Source organism: Periplaneta americana, chromosome 16, assembly GCF_040183065.1.
Source record: "Periplaneta americana isolate PAMFEO1 chromosome 16, P.americana_PAMFEO1_priV1, whole genome shotgun sequence".
Classification (NCBI taxonomy): domain Eukaryota; kingdom Metazoa; phylum Arthropoda; class Insecta; order Blattodea; family Blattidae; genus Periplaneta; species Periplaneta americana.
The window spans coordinates 150,641,934-150,661,333 of NC_091132.1; the positions used below are offsets into that span (position 1 = coordinate 150,641,934).

Here is a 19,400-nt window from a genome sequence, read left to right on the forward strand (position 1 = left end):
CAACAAAACGGTCGTTATTTCTTGGATCCCCCTCGTAATTTACGTGCTATGAATCTAAGGTGCATGAAAATAGTACCAATGGAAAGAGAAACTCGAAACGTTTAGTTTCTTGACTGAAAGTTGTTCATTGTGTCCCCCCCCCCTTAGTAACACGGCACACATCAAGTCTATAGTCAAGTTCCACGTAGGTACGCGGATTTTCCGATCTTCAGATTCTAAGGTTATGTCTGTTCACCTTACCAGAAAGTTGAAAAGTCACGTCGTCAGAAAACACCACGGAACAAATAAATTCATCATCGTTTTCAATTAAAGTCTACATACTTGTGCAAAAATTTCTTCGTAGCACTTTGTCCTCTGGTATTAGGGCTTGCAGCAACTATAGTAGGTATGGTTGGAGTCGCAACCACTTGCGAAGAATCGTGCCTTTAAATCTGTGTACCATTTACGGATTTTAGGCCCGCTGCACAGTGTTTCCAAGAGGCTCAAAAGCTGGCCAAAAATGATTTTTTCACTTTTAATTTTATGTTGTTTGCAATATACCCCAACTATCTCCAAGGTCTGGCGGTCATAAAACAGCCACCCTCGTAGCAGGTCTAATTCTACGCAGTTGTATTCGAACCTTTGAAAGTAGTGCATGAAGTGTCGTTTTTGCTGTGTTGTGATTGTGTGTTTTTCAATTAGAATTTCAATTATTATTTTTTGCACTTCTGTGGTTGATTTTCAGGTAAATGTTATTATGGATTGTTAGAGTTACGTTTCTGAATTAAGAATACGTTATTATTATAATGATTAAGTATATTATGCTTCGCTGAGGAATCATAATCATATTATGTAAAATTTTATTTTGTGATTCTTTATGTTCGGTCTTTATGCAGACCAGCAAAAATTGCCTCACGTTGCCCCGTGTTATTTCCTTGACCAACGTGTAGCCTAACATGTTTACTTGATGATCTTGAAAGATAAAATTGCCCATATTTGCCCCTTTTGATAAAATTTAGATAAATATATGTATTGGTATATTTCAAATTAATCGTCTAAAATATGAATATTCTCAGTATCAGTTAATTTCTTCTATACAGCAAAACTATGTTCAATTTGGCTATCAAATAGTTATAAAAGTAAAAAATAACAAATTTTTAGTCATTTATTTTGGTTTCAGAATGGAGTACCGTTGCAAAAGGAAAGAATTGTTTGATACTTTACAGAAGGAAAAAAGTGGTCGTAAGAAACAGAAAGACGTAGTATTGCAGTTTCTTATTACAAAAATCGGTCTAGAAGTCTCCCATGATGAAATTAAGTTGTTAGAAAGACATGTTTCTCGTTTTTGCATTAATTTGTTTCGCAGAATCGATAAATCTAACAGGATGAGTGATAGATTAAAAAAAAAAAAAACGAGCAGTGGTTAGATAAAGAGTTTGTATGTGATTTAAATGCTATAAAACCTACTCTATAGAAAAGAGGAGGACAACAGGCAAAGTTTGGGGAGAGCAGTAGTAGGACTAAGCGTAGAAAAACTCAAAATGTAAGAAAATCTGCAGAGATTGCGAAAAATTTAACATTCGCTGCAAAAATAAAGTAGGCTAAGTGCAGAAATAACCGGCATTGACAGGAATTTCATCCACAGATGTGGAATTATACTTAAAACCATATCCTGTGGGTCTGAAATAAACACAAATGAATTTGAAAAATATGCAACTGAGACTGCCAGATTATTTGTCTCACTGTACTCTTGGTATCCCAAACCTGTCACTGCATATAAAATACACATTCATGGTTCGACTATTACTTCCAAGGCATTACTTCCAATTGAATGGTGAATTTACAAAACGACTTATGTTCCTAGAAGTAGTTTTGAGAAAATTAAAGAAAATCGTTTTTGACTTCGCTGAAGCATATATTGTTACAATATAATTTGTTATATGTAAGATATATGTAAGAGAAAAAATTTTAGTATAACAATTCATACTTTTGTACTCTTCTTCAAAAAATTGTAAAAAATTTTATTATCTTCAGGACTTAAGTTGTTCTGCAAATTAACTTCAATTCTGAATCATAATTATTAGGTTATTGACACATAAACATGTTTAACTAAATGTATTTAGCCTATACCAAAATCATAAAATAACCTTATTGCAATTGTTGAACAACATTATTTTGAACAATTTTTTAATCACAAGACACAGACCTCTGATGGAGAAAAGTATGATATTGAAGAAATGTTTCTGAGCACTTATTGCCATTAAGAACTTGATTAGTGGGCTGTTCTTATTTTGTCCCGGACAGTTCTTTAATATACTGGATGTGACATAGTTATCGAAGTAGTGTGCAGGAGAAAATTACATACCTCATTAAGACGCTTCTTGGCCTATCCCTCATGGTAGACACAAAAGGATATTTCACTAGTTTTCATGCTGTGCACAGAGAAAACTGAGACGGTGAGCTGGCGATAGTAGTACGTATCCTGAACTGGAGTTAGCCAAGCATACATTTTTCATGTAGTCAAATGTGACAGCAAGAAAATCTTCTCTCTCTATATACTTAACTTGGCTCCATTTTGCAATACTTTTTACTTCAGCTACAAGTTTAGCACGATTACTGAACATATTGCTTTTCATTTTCATGCTGTTTTTCAAACGTAATAAATTTTCTCAACTGAAGAATTACCAATGACAACGACAAAAAACATTTTGTCAGGTGATTGTAGAATTAAAATTACATATTATGTAAGTTTCCTCAGTACTTGACAGGCAAAACAACTTAAGACCAGGACTAAATTTGTTTTACCCCTTAACCAAACATTCTGCTGCTAAGGAAAACTATACAAAAGTCGTGGATTAAAGTTATCCTGTTACTAAACGATGACCCTTGCGCATAGTAACATAATCATGCTCTCAACTCAAAACCCCCAAAATGTGGACTTAAGTCGTTTTGTAAATTTACCATTCAATTGGACAAATGTCGGAAGAAGCACAAGAAGCAAGGTATAAACATCTTAAGCAATTTCGTGAACAGTATGCCAGAAAGATTTCAAGAGAGGCCACTAATCTGGATGTATTCAATCGACTCCTTACCACCTTTGATCCTTTTATAACATCCTTCCGCTAAGAGAACCGAACAAAATACAAGAAAAGGATACCACATGTGGAAGTCATAAACCTATTGAGTTCTGAAACAAACGAGGGACAGCTCAGGCCTACTGCAAGAGCAGTCACAACTTTCGGAGGGGAGGACAGTACCAATATTAGTAACAGTGATCAATGAACATTCTTTACCCTACTAAAGTGCTAAAGTGTTTCTGAATCTGTATTGTGTACATGCTCACTTAGAATTTATTATTTATTAAGTGCCTCCGTAATAAATATAATAAACAGTGTAGTTACTTTAACGTGTAACAACCATTAAAAAGTTACAATTAAACAGTCATGAACATAATCGTAAAATGTTTGTAATACTTAATGCACAGATTAATTCAATGAATACTAATAACATATATATATATATATATATATATATATATATATATATATATATATATAAAGTGTTAAATTAAGCGCCTTTATTATGGACGAAAAAAACTGGGTCTACCACTTTACTGTTCAAGTATACCCAGCGGAACGTGAGCCATCAGTTGAGAAACACTGTCCTAAGATAAGCAAGTAGACCTGATATATTGTTAATATGATATTTTATTTCAGTTGGTACCAAAAATTTGTAAAAAAAAGTGTTAAAGTGGCTTTTAGTATTTTTGGCCAGCTTTTATGCCTCTAGGAAACACTGTGCACTGGGTGGATCTGCACCAAACTTTGTTCGGTAATGCTTTTGCACATTAATAACTGACTGGTTCACATGAAAATTAAGCTCTTCTGTCGTCTATAGCAGCCATTTCGCCTCAACAATGAACAGATTTATTTATATGCACTATTATTAGGCGTGTTATCAAGTAGGGAAACAATGTTAACACAACTAAACTTTATGAGTTACTCTTTCCATTGGTACTATTTTCATGCATCTTTGATTCATAGAATGTAAATTACATATGTGCCGACTTGAGCTATAATTTGCACATTTTTGATCAAGACTATCAACTCCGTCCTTCGTAAATTATAGTATTCTATACGAATAAATAAATAATGACTCACCCAACAATATTAGTAACGCAAGTGCTATGCGCGGTCAGGTTACACAACTGCTGACACACTGCTCAGAAGTTAGATGGGTGATGATGTCATAAAAACGCACTGACCTGCTTATTCTTCTCTAAATGCTCTCTCTCAACACTTTCTCTCACTCTAAACTGTCTGCACCATGTAAACGGTCCGGAGAGTAACTTAGAGTTTAGAATTATATAAATCTCATGAGAGCTCGCTAATGGGTTTAGAGAAGCTATATTCTGTCACCGTGTAAACACTCCATTAGAGAGCTCTCATGATTCTTCAGAACTTCTCTCTGAACTGTCGCTGTGCAAACGTAGCATGATTATTACTTTAGACCTGTATTTCAAGAGTTATGTGCAAGCTTGTATAATCTCGTATGCAACAGTCGCGAGAGTTAATGAAAAAGTTCAACTTAGCTGACTAATTTAGAGTAGCTATAATGAGAGCTGAGAGTATATGCGAGTTCTCTGTTCAGGGTGTTTACATGGCGAGAGCAGTTTTCAAGGCCGCTCTATTTAGATTCTCTATTTAGATAGTAGAGTCAACGAGATACCTGCTGTCACAACCGTTTACATGGTGATACTCAGCTATAATCTCTAGCTCTCTTCTCTAAACTGTCGCCGTGTAAACGTAGCATAAGAGAAATTCTGCAGTTGTGATGTGTGTGGAATACATTCATGCGTGTACATAATTATATTTCATAATAAATATTTAAATATCTTTTACATTAATCACTATATTTTATTATTTTAGCTTTAATTTGTAGTTGAGCAAGAAAATATTTCTTTGTTCTTAACCTCTGTAACAAATTGTCTAGCTTTATTGATCAGGTAATCTTTTATTACTTTGACTTCTATTGTAATTGTAAATTTAACATTAATATAGTAATTATAATTTTTATTGTATTGTTAATATTGTAGTTGTAATCCCCTGGTAGGGGGGAAGAGTAGGCCTCAAGGTCTTATCTCTACCATGTTAAATAAATATATAGTATATTATACTGTTCGTAAGCCAGAAGCCATATAGTTGGATCTTGTGTGGAAGGTTTTTTCCTGCTATGAAGTACCTCAATTGGTTTATAGGCTAATTTCCTTGCGAGAATTGTCAAGTTTTGGCTTAACTTTGTTGAATGGGGGGGTGTGTGAAATTTGATGCTTGTGACAAGATCTATACACAATCGAGTAGTCTAGAAACTCAGCAATCCATTCTCACAAGCAAAAAACCGTACTAGTGGAATGACTGAGAAAAACTTGCGGACTGTAGTCATTTCAAAATGTAGGTAGGTTTACACATGCGAGAAACATTTCAAGAGCCATATCTGTCAACACGTGCGTGTAATACTGTACATTAGTTTCGAAACGCTTGCTCGCGTCCAAGCACTCCAGAATCCATTTCATTTTTACGGTATGGCTGTTGTTTTGTACTCACAGCTCTGAACTGTCACAGTTCCGGAAATTCACTGTGACTCGTAACAGCGATTTTATATGAGAATTTTTGCGCATTCAATAATATGTACGAAAGATAAGGGCATTTATTCTTGGAAAACTACAGGGATTGAATTGCAGCTTAAGTATCAAAGACTTACGGACAATAACCTTGTGATTGGCACGAAAATCTTTAGATCCCAGTTTTGTTGACCTTCAAGTTAATCTTCTGATTTGCAGTCGTTACCACCTCTAGAGCTGTCACATAAACTTACCTAAGTCGCATTCGCTATGAATCACATATCGGTCAGAGATGGCGCTTTCTCGCAGCTTCGACTTTGGAACTATTGAGAGTTGGAATCAGTGACAAACGTCTGATGGTAACAAGATCACAGGTTTATAAGTTACACCTCAGCGCTATTGTGGAGAGAATTGTCTGGATCCAGGTTACTTACAATGACATGTTCGCATACATACCTGGGAGATGTAATCTATTTGAGATATTATTATTATTATTATTATTATTATTATTATTATTATTATTATTATTATTACAGTGATATGCATTTAAAAAACATTTCTGCTACAATTACTTGTTCTAGTTAACTAGAGTGATCTGAATACGAATCTGTATTCATATTTCCATTACCACGCCAGATTTTTCTGTAATTTTGAAAATAAAAGTGAAAAAATATGAAAATTGACAATTATCATGACTAAAAAATAAATTCAATACGATAATTTAAGTTGTATGATTGGGTTTAGGTACTGAAAGTTCCTAGTTCCGGGCCTGTATTCACATTTTCTTTGTCACGACAGTATTTTCTGTAAATTTTGGAAATAAGGACGAAAAACTTTATAATTTAAACGAGAATGTCAAAAAAGTCAAATGATGTACTGTGTATTATTTTTAAAACATATTTAATGCCGTAATATAACATTGGTGATGATAAAATTAATTATGAACCCCAAATTATTATAAAAAATAGTCTTCAATAATAAAAATTATTTTATATAGTTAATATAATAATATATTATAATAATATTGTATTATATTAATTACTATGAATTATTATTAATAATTCTTTGGATTGCGGGAAGGGCCACATAAGTAAAAAAAATGAATTATTCAAGAGTGATTTTTTTATTTTAATTTACTCTTAACTAAAATAATATAAGTATAATAATGAAATTAATGTATGTTGGTCAAAGTAAACCCTTTTCAGTTCAACATACAGGAAGTTTTATTATATAAAAAATTAGAAAAAATACTTGACTTATGTGATGAGGTACAACAGAAAAGTCGACTTTTTTACTTATGTGCCTTTTCGTGGCGACGAAAGAATTTTTATACCCATTCAGATGTTCAAAATGTCGCTCGAAACGCACCATTTTAATCCCCTTCGGGTGATCCCTCTTTATGCATCCGCAATATTTCGCCAATATTGCTTCATTTCATTTGTCCTGGTACCATATTTCCATGTTTATCAAATCGTGATAAAAGTAGAGTGCTTTACGCAGATAATCAATACATCTCTGCGATGGTTTCCCGGATTCATTACTTACTTTTGGAATTCTTCTCTTTGGCGGTGCACTTCAACAGGAAGTAATTTTATTCCAATAATGAAGATACTTTCTGTTCACAAAATAAACACACATTTAAAGCCTATACCTACCAGTTTAAAGAAGTTCCACGCGAATAAATATAGAAATCAAGTGAATTTATTTTCAACTTTTCCTACCAATATTAAACAAAAAAAAAAAAAATGAAATTTAGGTTTTCTTTCTTTATAACTTTTAATTTATATATTGTTTTATAACATGTTAGTGATGCTATTATGACTAAATTATCAGCTTTAAGTTATAATAATAATAATAATGATAGTAATAATAATAATGGTAATATAATTTATCTAAGGGTAGGCCTATATACTAATTTCAGTATTTAAACAGTTTCATGAGTTTCCGTAAAAATGTTATTTTTAGTCAATTGGATGAAACGAAACTACATATGGGCTTTGTAACTATACATAGTGGGAACTAAAAACTATAAACAGATTCTCTGTAGCAAAATAGTTCAACACCAGCGTTATTATTCTTGTACTCAAACCAGGCTAGTCCGCAGAATGGAAGTTAGCCAAAAAGAAAATTCACCCAAGAATATTGATCCAGGAATATTCGCCCAAAGTGTTTACACCCAACGATTTTCATTCTCACCCTCACTCACGGGAAATTCACCCACTGCGATGAAGTTTTGTGCATTTCAAAATAAATTTTCCTTTCCGTGGTAAATTTTGTATTGAGAAATGTTTTAAGGTACCGGTACTGTACATGAATATTTGAAGTTCTTTCTTTACAATTCAAAATTTCTTTCCGTGGTTGTACTTTTATTACATATTTCTTAAGTTTAGATGACTATTTTGAAGGTATACATTTTCAATGGATATCCATGGAGAAATTATTCCAGGTATATTACTGATTCATAAAGTTTATATGTACAACCTTTACTCCAGAAATGCCAATCGAACCAAGGGATATGGGTTTGCAGAAGGAAACCACATGGCGGAAAATGGGCGACCACAGGAGCACCAAATGGATCCTATGTAGAAGTGCAGTATATAAAGTAGATGAAGGTGTCCATCCTCCACTGCATGAAGAGATGGAAGCAGTGCGTCGATGTACAGCACTAAATCAAGCGGCTCCAGATCAGATTATTGAACGTGCCGTCAGACATGCTTCAGTTTTTTCCTCTGTGGAAATCCCTAAAAAAAAAAGTATAAACCAAAGGTGCCAAAGGAACTTTTCTGTCAACCAAAAATCTATCCGAGATCTTCGAGTTATATCACCAGAATTGCTGTCTTAGCATTTGTTCCTGTCGAAGATATACCTGCGTGTTTTCATAGTGTTCTCAAGACCATGCCCAGAATGATGAGAGATTTCGTCAAATATGTCAAGGACACCTACATTTGGATTACTGCAAGAGATCATCGGCCTTCTACAGAAGCTCGATATCCTCGTCACTTATGGAATCACTTCGAAGCAACTAGATCAAGTGAACCACGCACGATTAACACAGAAGCATGTCACAACTGCTTCCAGAACATTGCTTGTAAGAAACATCCCACTGTATAAAAACTCATACATTATTTAAAGAATGAGCAATCCGATGTAGACAGAATGATCCAGGACTTGGATCTAGGAAGAAGAGTAAAAGAAGCACAAAAACGAAAATATAAAGCTTAAATATAAGGCTGCAAAATATTTCACAAAGGTATCATGAATTCATAGACGAACAACATGTAGTTGAATATTTGCATGCCTATGGTTACAACATTCAATCTGAAAAAATCCATCCAAGATTCGGTTTCTGCAAAAAAATATTCCTAAAATATTTCAGGAGATATGTAAACCATTCAAAACTTTGTTGCACCTAAATTATTGCAATATCATTTTAAAAATATATATATAAAATAATAGTGTATATGTGAATTTTCTTTGTTCTAATTTTCTCTTGGGTCCATTTGTTTGGGTGAATTCTCCGGTGCATCAATCGTCCATGGGTCATATTTCATTAGGGTAAATATTCTTTGTGTGAACTAGCACCGATATAAATATACTTGAACAATACGAAATACACAAACATGTATGGAAAAAGGAGGTAAGCCTGCTTAGCAAATTGATTATATTCACTTGTTCATTACTGAGTTACTAAGATACTGTTTGGAAAAGTTTGGTTGTACTACTTAAAACATATGTAGGTCTAGAGTTTTTGTTGATCAACGTCTGAACAAATATGTTACGTATTTTCATTACAATTTAAACAACAAATTATCTATATTCGTTTTGGCAAACTATCTCGGACCAGATGCTGATCCTAATATTGATTTGGCTAACAATGTATGGAGCCATTGGCTGAAGATTTTTGATAATTTTTTATCTGCAGTGTTATCAACTCTTTCAGATTTAAAGAAGTTAAATCTGTTTAATTATGTATCTCATTCTGTTTATGGTTGTATAAGTGATATTAGTAGCCTACATAATTATGAAATTGCTTTAGCTACTCTCAATGCTCCATATATAGCCCTGGAAGAACGTAATGAAATATATACTAGCCATTTACCTGCTACTAAAAGACACAGCAATATGGAGAACCTGTAGGTCAATATGGTGGGCCTATTCAGACACTCCTAACTGTATGTAATACCGGTAACTATTTTAAAGCCGTAAATCGACCTCAAAATGATTATTTTCGTGTCTTTTGTCTGGTCTCCCTTCTTCTCAAATACGTCAGAGACTTATAGGAAACAATACTCTTCCACAGGCTTTAAACTAGAAAATAAATAATTGTCGGAAGAATCCACAAATGAAAAATGATATTTGTGCAAAATGCGAAAATCTTGTATGATATTCTAAATAATTGTACACAAAGATAAAATTCATACGGTTTATAGAAATAAAAATTTATGTAATTTGTTTCGTGGATTTTTATTCTCTTCAGTCCATCTTACCACGCTCCAGATATGCTTATGTAAGTAAATCATTAGACGTAAGTGCGTTTAGAATCAATTACTGCTGAATTTACTGTACATCACATTAAAATATGTTATTTTATGCTCACTCTGAACATTGAAATTTCTTACCAGTAGGCTCTTCAGGATTTATTATTAGCAGAGTGCTAACTCCTTTTAGTGAAAGACGGTTTCTAATTACAGTTTTTACAAGATTTATGCAACTAAATCCTCGCTCACAATTTACGATGTGTGATGGAATTATTGCATATAAGTCAATTAGAAGAAATTGTTCACTTAGTTTGTTAACATCAGATTCTCCAGAACTGATTAGTTGAAACACATCTCTGATTTCATTTTCTGCATTACCACCTTCGTTTCTGAAGTACAATGTGGTTGTCGCATTTTTGCACATTTACATTCAAAGTTTGTTGCATTTTTAGAAGTCGAGTATCAAAATGCGAGAAATGCGACTGTGGCTTAAAGCGTGCTGTCACATTACAGCAAGCTGTGCAGCAAGTTAAACTGTGAACTTTCCTATAAGAACAGACAGAAACTGTCAAATTCGTACCCCAGTGCACTATTCTCTGCTTCTACTGCAAATGGCAAACTTAAACTAAAACTAAACAGTCTGAAGAATCTCCTTATTCAGAATGTGCATCCACTCCTGATTTACAGCCGAATGCAGCACACTATTTCGCCGTAATAATGGTAAAACTAAAGAGGCATTTTATTAAAAGAAGTTTTTCTTTCGCCTGAACATCCATTGCCCACGTTAATTAGAAGGAGAGAGAGAGAGATACGATTCAAGAGTCCCAATAATGCGAAAGTAACACTTTTCGTTTTACGCAGAGTTTATATAGAGCTGTGGACGAATTGAGTTGAAAAAGAGACAAAAGAGAGGAAAATCTTTAAAATGCACGGGAGAAGGTGTGCTTGCAAGGGAGTTTGGGGCTGAGAAAAATTGAATATGTGTTCTCCAAGCCTGTTAGGCACTTTTCTCTCTCTTGTTTCGTTCCTCCACTCAAAGTAATTTTGAAGATGAAAAACCCGGAAATGGACGTAACCTAATAGCTACCACATAAAAGGGGAAAAGGGAGGTGTTAATTTGGACATTGAAAGGTACTTTGTCCTTTCACAGTGCCAGTGGAGTCCAGTAAACTCGCTCATATGACAAGTGTGATGTCGAAGGCTGACCTAAGACCCCCCAAAAGAAACACCTCGATTTGTAAGTCTAAACTGTAAAAATCCCCTGTGTGAATAAAGTGGGGTAACGTCGCTCAAGGAACAGGGTAATGTACGAAGCTAAGCCAATGCATCTTTTTCGAAAATTGTTTCCAATATTAACGGAATCTTTATGGGCAAAGGAATGTAGGTCCGTCACCCATTTCTTTTAGGGCTCATCCCGATATGTGTCTTAGAGGTTTAGGAAAACGTTAGGCAGAGTGAATTTGTATACAGGGGGGTGCAGCTCTAATAGGAGTACTTACAACTTGCAATGAGAGACATCTACCGAGAGGTGTAAGCAAAATTTCCTCGTTCCTTCAATAACTACTCAATAGATGGCAAACAAATCGATCTGTGAGCAGAGTCCGTGGATATCCAGAGTACCGCAATCGTTTGAGCCGGCAAATGCCGACAAATCCGCCATTGTTAGTCCAGCGCGCTATGCAGTATACAGTTGCATAGGGAAAGAATGTAATTTGAATGCGAAAAAATGCAATGCTACTGTGTTCAGAACTGTTCACAGAGAACTGAAAAAAGCGCACATTTGTTTTCTCTGTGACAAGGAGAAAGAAATAAGGAAAAAGGAAAGAAGTGACTATAAATATAAAAAGGAACGATCCGCTACCTAAGCGAGCATACATTGTGAGATTAATGAATGACTGTATTTTGATATTTATTTTTTCAAAATTTGGGCCCCAAAATATTTTTATAAAACTAATCTAGAATTTAAGTTGATTCAGCAATGATACTTCTACATTAAACAAATGAAAGTCACGTACCAATTAGTATCAGTGTCAAATTTTTACCATCTTCTCACTTTCAAATCAAGCATTTCTGAATTTAATCCTATTGCTATTTGCAAGAATGACATAATATATTTGTGAAGTTCTGAATTTATTCTTGAGACAAGATTGTATTGTTTGGCTCGATTAGAAAATACAAAGACCGTAGAAACTAGAAACCCTATTAAGGTTAGACTGATGTGAAATTTCAATTTTCTAAACTATTCTAAGTAGATGTATGAAATTTTGTACTTTTAATTTGTAATTTTAAATTGTGCAAATTTAGATTTTCAAAAATTGCTACTATTTTGGCCAGAATTTTTGTCTACATACGTGTCAGACCTTCAGAAACGAAACTTACTATACAATTTTCCTCTTTATTTTACTAAAAAATAATTAAACATATTTAATGCACTAAAACTGTAAAAAACAGAAAAATTCAACTCGAGCGTAAAAAACTTAATATTAAAAAATACCTCTTCTGGCTGATATGCATAGAATATATAATCAGGCAGTACATCTCACTTGACGATATGTGTCAGGGGAAGACAATTGTTTGTAAGTATATGAAGTGTGATTAGTGGAATATGTAGTTAATCGGCGAAGTATGCATTGGAGAGAGAAAGAAACTTGCCACCCTACCCCATTATCTCCTGGCCTAGTTTTCTCATGAGTGATGCCTTATTGGTGGTACTTATGAGGTTCAAATCTGTCTTCGGACAATTGACTAAACAACAAGAACAACAAAAAAATGAGTGTTAGGTATAATACTGATAGTAAGTTTTGTTAAGAACATATTCAAAAACCTCTACAAAAAACCATGCATGTAGTACAGAATCTGTAGAAAGAGTAGCATTTTTAGCAATGCAAAATTTACAGAAAATTAAAGTGGAGAAAATTGACTTCAAAAGTTTGGGATAATAATAATTAACCAGGTCTCTGTCTTTTTTATTTTCTAGGCATTTTGAAACATATAGAACTATCATATTATATACAGAACTTATCCTTATATACACTACCACGCTGTGCACACCTAACCTACACTAGTAAATAAAGATGACTAAAAAATTATGTAATCTTATGAAATCACTATAATAGATAAATATTATTTACAAATCACTATGGACTATAGACACTATTATAACACTAACAATAAAACTGTTAGAAACTTGCAAATATTTCTTGTATCACAAACAAAAACCAAGCATGGAAAACACGTTGTTATGGCTACTAGCAACAAGTGGAATTTTCCTTTAGATAAGAGTTGTGCTCTCCTTTGTAACTGAATATCTTTTAAAGGAAAGCAGCCTTTGAAGTAGGTCTAACACCTGTTGGATTCTATGAAGAAATATTTCGAGAAGTCAAGAAGCTACACTGGCTCAATCGGAAATCTAATATAATAAATAATGTATGAAATATAGCGTAATTTCCAAAATGGTCGCAGAATTCAGAGTGGAGGTCGTGGACGGAGAATTTAAATTAACAGTCAGAGCCTGCAGCCGTTTAAAATGTGACCCTAAACAGCTGATAGACCGGTCGTATGGTCAAGAAAATTGGCAGAGGGCATCTTTAGATCATAAATGAATTTTTAAAGATAAAAACAAAGAAACGATTTTTTTTACCAAAAATGACAAAGTCTCACATCAGTGTATCCTTGGGGACATTGTAATGAAATTACTAACTTCCATACTTTTAAAGCTAAACTCACAAAATGTTTATCACTAGTACTCGTATATCTGGTTGATAATAACACATGTACAAACTTTCGTCTCTCTCTATGATAAGTGGTTTGCACTTTATTAATAACTTAATTATATAGTGTATTGCTTAATGCAAAAAGTCCCTTGCGTCACAATTTACATAATTTTTATTGATATTCACTTATAAGATTCTTTATATACATTGGAACAAACATTACTATTGGAATTTTCTGTACAGCGAATGGGTAAGTTACTAGGAATTTTTATGACTATTAATTGTTTTTATTTACTAAAAAATTCTAGCAATTTACTTATTAATTTTACAGCAAAACCTTATAGTAAGCTTTGATTCCATGTATGTAAGGAGCCATGTAAGTGAAAATCACTTAAGAATAATGTCAATTGTAGTGCGACTTTTTATATAAAGCGGTTCAATATTTTAATAAAATAATTAATAAACTGCGAACCACGTACCATAGGCGGATGCAATTTTGTACACTTGTCACTAATAAGTAGATATACCAGTGATCAAAATTTGGTGAATCTAGCTTCGTTAGTATGGTAGTTATTGGTTTCACTGTTGTGAGCTCTTAAAACTAATAAACTTCGAGAAATTTCAGTATAGTGTGCCCTTATATGCGGAAGCCGGAGAGTTTGCACGAGGAATGTAGTTGGAAATGTTTAGATTTATTGTTATTTTATTTGCAAAATTGTTGTTTTCATTTGTTACTTGTAATTTATTAAGTTCATGCTGCTGTAATACCTATAACTGTGACGTTTATGAAGGAGTATATTGAACACTTAAATGCGTATTTATGCTGTAATAATTATTAAATGAAGTTTTTATACATTAGTATGTTGACTGATAATAATGTTCTATAATGTGAGAAGATCCTTTAGACGTTTTTGCCCTTCAAATTAAAAATATCTGAGTTTTACTTCAAATATTCCTATCCCTAGCGTGTTGAAAAGGACTAACAATGGCGGCCGACTCGGTGATTGCGCTACTCTGTATATCCACGGACTCTGTCTGTGAGTCGAATTCTGCGTTTATATGTTTTGCGTATGTGTTTTCATTCCTATTTCAACGTGGTTTGGTTAATATCACTCAGAAGTTTTGTGCTACACGCGTTTTCTTATCTTGAGGTAAGATGATATTTATGTACTTATTTTGCAAATGGAAATGTATTATCTGAGATTATAAGTGAAACATAATGAGAATTATTGTGTTGTTTTTATGCATTATTCGTGTCGTGTGTTACACGTGTTCATCTATTCTACTCGGGGAAGGAGTTGATATTTATTTACTTATTATTTTACAAATGGAGATTTATTTGCTGAAATTATAAATATAAATGAATAATTATTGTAATGTAGTTTTAACACATTGTGATTGAAGTTCTTGTGAAGTGAGATGATTGATACGTTTCAAGCGAACAATGCAAGAATTAAATACGTAATATGTATTTATTATTTAATTACTTATTAGGGATGTAAGAACAATCACTGTAGTATTGTCTATCATTCCAGCATGTCACAGAAAACCACCCCAACCAGAGTAAAAACTTGCTCTGTGCCTGGTTCTCTGGGGTCAAATAGAAGGATCCGAACTTATCATTTTTCCGCTTCCTGAAAAACGTTGAGAGGTAAGTTTGTGATCTGTGAGTTATATTGTTTACTTAATTTGTATTTCTGTGAATTATTCCTGTATTTGTACCTACAGAGAGTAATATCTCAATGTTTTTTGGGTGAGTTTTTTATATGCAAAAATCTAACCTAACATTTAAACACGTGCTTAGCTGTGCAATATTGCAATAGTCTAACATGTTTTATGATAATAACAATGTCAATAGTAGTTGTACAGATCAGCTACACCAAATAAAGTGCAATCTTCTATTGCTTCACAGGTTTCCGTGAGGTTTATAATTATATTTGATATTTATTTATATAATGTAAAACACTTGGTTTTAGTTTGCAGCCACAAATACTTTCAGCATAAAAATCGTTTAATGCTTACCTGTACGGTATATTCTAATGCATTGTTGTAGCCCCTCTCTCCATTTCTTACAAATATAACACTAGAGAGTTTAAGGACGCAATACTAGAGAAATAGACAATTTCCCCAGTAACATAATTAAGTTTGGCCTCTCGCATGTTATGTTGCTAATAAATTAGTAACATTGTAACAAATACAGGGGTGGGAGCTACAACAATACTTAAGTATAAAGAGATATCATAGGATTTTTATTTTGAAATTATTTGTGAGTGGAAACTAAAATCACATGTTTATGACTATATAAATCACACAGAATCCAGTGAGACAAGAGGAAACTGTGTCTCCTTTGGTGTAGCTTTTTAGGAAAAATACCGTATTTAATATAAAAAAGGGTCACTGTCGGTAGACAACCCTACTTGAAATTAAAGTATCTGAGAATGCGCAACAGTTATTTTGCATTTGCACGTTCAAACTTGGACTACTCCCGTTTCACAAATTGTTGTTGAAAACAAAGCCGGCATTGTGTGTGTAAAATTTCTAAGCAGTGTGTTACTTCGTACTTTGCCTAGGACTTTAAGGCATTGTCAAAAATATATTATTTTAATGTACCGAAGTACATATGATATTTCCATGCAGATATTCTGTGTCATCATACGATGAAAGAGTAATGGAACGGAGAAAAATTCTCTCCGGTGCCGGGAGGGAACCCAAGAGTTGGAACAATCTAAGACGATTCTGTCCGACGCCAGGGTGGAATCCGGTGTGGCTTAGTGGATAAAGCATCAGCATGTAGAGCTGAAAACCCGGGTTCAAATCCCGGTGCCGGAGAGAATTTTTCTCCATTCCATTACTCTTTCATCGTAATGTCAAAAATGCCTAGAAATTCTACAAAGTAACTACCTAATTGCATACTTTGCTAGTAACATAATCATAGACCTAGAAACAGAGTCGATCTGTATGATACATGAATTTAGAGTTTCGAACAGTATCATAAAATTCGTAGTTCTTAAATGCCCCAGAATATATGTAGACCCAACGTTGTGCGATACTAGAGTAGGCCAATTCTATTTACTGGCAATTCTAATTAATATTTCTCCATTTTACAGGGCTGTACATTGAGCAGAAAGTATAGGTGTATGGATCCGCCGGTTGTTCAAAATTGATGCCTCAATGCCTGTGACATTTCAACATATCACTGGGTTGCAGCTGTTCCCGGCCACCCGGAATGTGGCGAATCACACAGGTTCTCACGGCCGTCTATGAAGAGATGTTGCTATGGTCCATACAGTCTTCCCTATACATGCCACACATGTCCCTGTGAATTTCACTCAGGTTATGTCCTTTAGCCCACAAAAATCCCACAACATTTCACTGCTCTTCACAAGTTGACGACAGTAACATGTGCGCCATCTTTGTTGCGTAGTTCATGCTTCTCTTGCTAGAGCTGCACATGCAAAACAAATAGTGTCTGTAGCAAAAACTTCAAACAATATCTCGGTGAAATGTCAACATCCCAGCTGCAATACAAATGCAGAAAAAAGTTATTGTGCGTTACTTTCTGCTCTACTTCGTATATATAATTGTAAGAAAATAGCAATTCATACATAGGCTAGGTAAATCAATTTTCTAGCAATATAATCCCTAATTGATCTGTGTAATCGACAATGTACTGTGTATTTCTGATATTAATAGAAGTATGTAAACGTAAAGGAATTACTACAGAGACTCACGGAGTGTGCAGATGCTGTGATCGACATTTTAAGTATGTTCTATTCAAAAATGGGCCTATTAGTGCATGAATAAAGTGGCTTTTAAAAGCCAGATGAATGAATAATAATAGTAATAATGATCACTGAGAGTTGTTCCTTATTATTTTGATAATTTAGTAATAATACTTGTACAATATATTTCGTGTTCTTTGTGCTTCTTCCACATTCTTTTATGTTACTTTACAAATAAATATTTCTGTAACAGTATTGTGACTATTGTATTCATTTGTAACTACGCTTGCTCAGCCCGATACATATTGTGCTGTAGAGGAGGAGGCGGCTGTGTGAAATATGAGGGTAGTATGGATCTGTGGAGGGAGATGAGTGAAATTTCGGAAAAATTTCGAGAAAAAATACAATTTGCAGAATTAAAATTATCATTTTCATTTTTATGTGGGGCAAAGTTTATAATCAACATCTTCCTCAAAATTCATGGTTTAGGTTAGTTTCACAATTACAAACAGATTTTTGTGATGGTAGTCATTCTCGCATTTTACTTTTACTCCATTTCCTGATTCAAATAATACAGGCTTCAACAGATTTCATGCTAAAATGTTGACATTTTTACAGCATATTCTGCCAAGTATGGTTAACAACACTGCTGAGACTTTTTTGGGTAAAGTAAATATTTTCAAAATTAATAAGTGAAATATATAGTCAGACACAAAAATTGAATTAAAGATTTTTAACTCGCTGCATTCTGGTCGCCCACATATTCGAAATTCAAATTATGGTTCTGCTGTTAAATTATATGCATGTCAATTTTTTGTCAGACCAGTAACTTCTATTTTGTGGCAATAGATACGTTTTTAAATAGGTGAAAATAAAATAATGAACTCTAAACTTTTCAACTGGTACTGATGGAACTTAGGGACATTAATACTAATAACAAGAGGTTCCTGTATACACAAATTAAGTCGCTAGCTTAAAAAAAGTAGAAGAAGGAAATTTAAATCCCTAAAGGTTCCTTTCCATTCCTTCCCAAACTGAAATACCAAGCTGAGAACTATTGATTATTGTTACAGGTGGGTGGGCTGGGAAAGGAAGATAAAGTTATAATCAAAATGCAATATAAATAGTGCTGTACATTGTTGTGATTTTTTTTTTCAAATGGACCTCTGTCTTTTACAAGGGATATATGCAATATTGTATATCATACAAAATGAAAAACAATAAAATTTGCATTCAAACATTTTCACCAAAAGTGAAGTGTTTTAAAAGAAATAATTCATTCTGTACCTACTAGTAAATAGAATGGGCTGGTATAGTAGTAAATGTAGTTACCGACAGAGCAGAGAGGTGGGTGGTAAAAATTGTTACCGATTTTGTTTACACAAGACTACAGATGGCTCTACGATCGTCCTGGCAGCCTATGTTGGCATCGTTTTAGCATTGAGCTGCAGATCTTTCTGTTATTTGTCTATGTTTATATACAGGTATCAAGAGGAGTAGAATAGAAGAGAGGGGCTCAAGAGGCGGATTAAGTGTAATCTGTCAAGAAGCTTCTTTTCACCAGCAGTGGAGCGCCACATGCACAAAAATGGCGGTATTTTCAAACGACTTCCTGCACCGGATATAGCGGGAATTTCAAAATACTTCTTTGCACATTCCCGTTACATTCATATTAACATGAATGTTTGAAATGTAACCATCCCTATTACAATTCCTTTTTTTTTTTTTTTTTTTTTTTTTTTTTTTTTTTTTTTTTTAAGCCAGAAACCTTTTTTGTAAATTACAATACCATAAGTGTTTTCAGAACGAGATATCTCATGAAGTTGAGTAGTAGACGTAGGAAATGGACTGTGAAATTGGAAATGATTTAGACATGACCAAGCAAATC

At 33.8% G+C, this 19,400-nt stretch overlaps 1 protein-coding gene and 1 long non-coding RNA gene across 3 annotated transcripts in view; both read left to right on the forward strand.

Moving 5' to 3' along the window:
• Window positions 1–19,400, forward strand: part of LOC138691317 (zinc finger protein ZFP2-like) — a 499,579-nt gene that overhangs the window by 355,273 nt on the left and 124,906 nt on the right. The gene's annotated exons all lie outside the window — the stretch shown is intronic.
• LOC138691312 (uncharacterized) overlaps window positions 1–19,400 on the forward strand; it is a 54,205-nt gene that overhangs the window by 28,542 nt on the left and 6,263 nt on the right. Inside the window, exons 3-4 of one of the 2 annotated variants that reach the window (XR_011329816.1) lie at window positions 15,326–15,441; window positions 16,898–18,996. This is a non-coding gene — a long non-coding RNA (uncharacterized lncRNA). Of the gene's footprint in view, window positions 1–8,091; window positions 10,055–15,325; window positions 15,442–16,897; window positions 18,997–19,400 lie in introns of those variants that run through there. The other variant, XR_011329815.1, reaches the window with a different exon arrangement.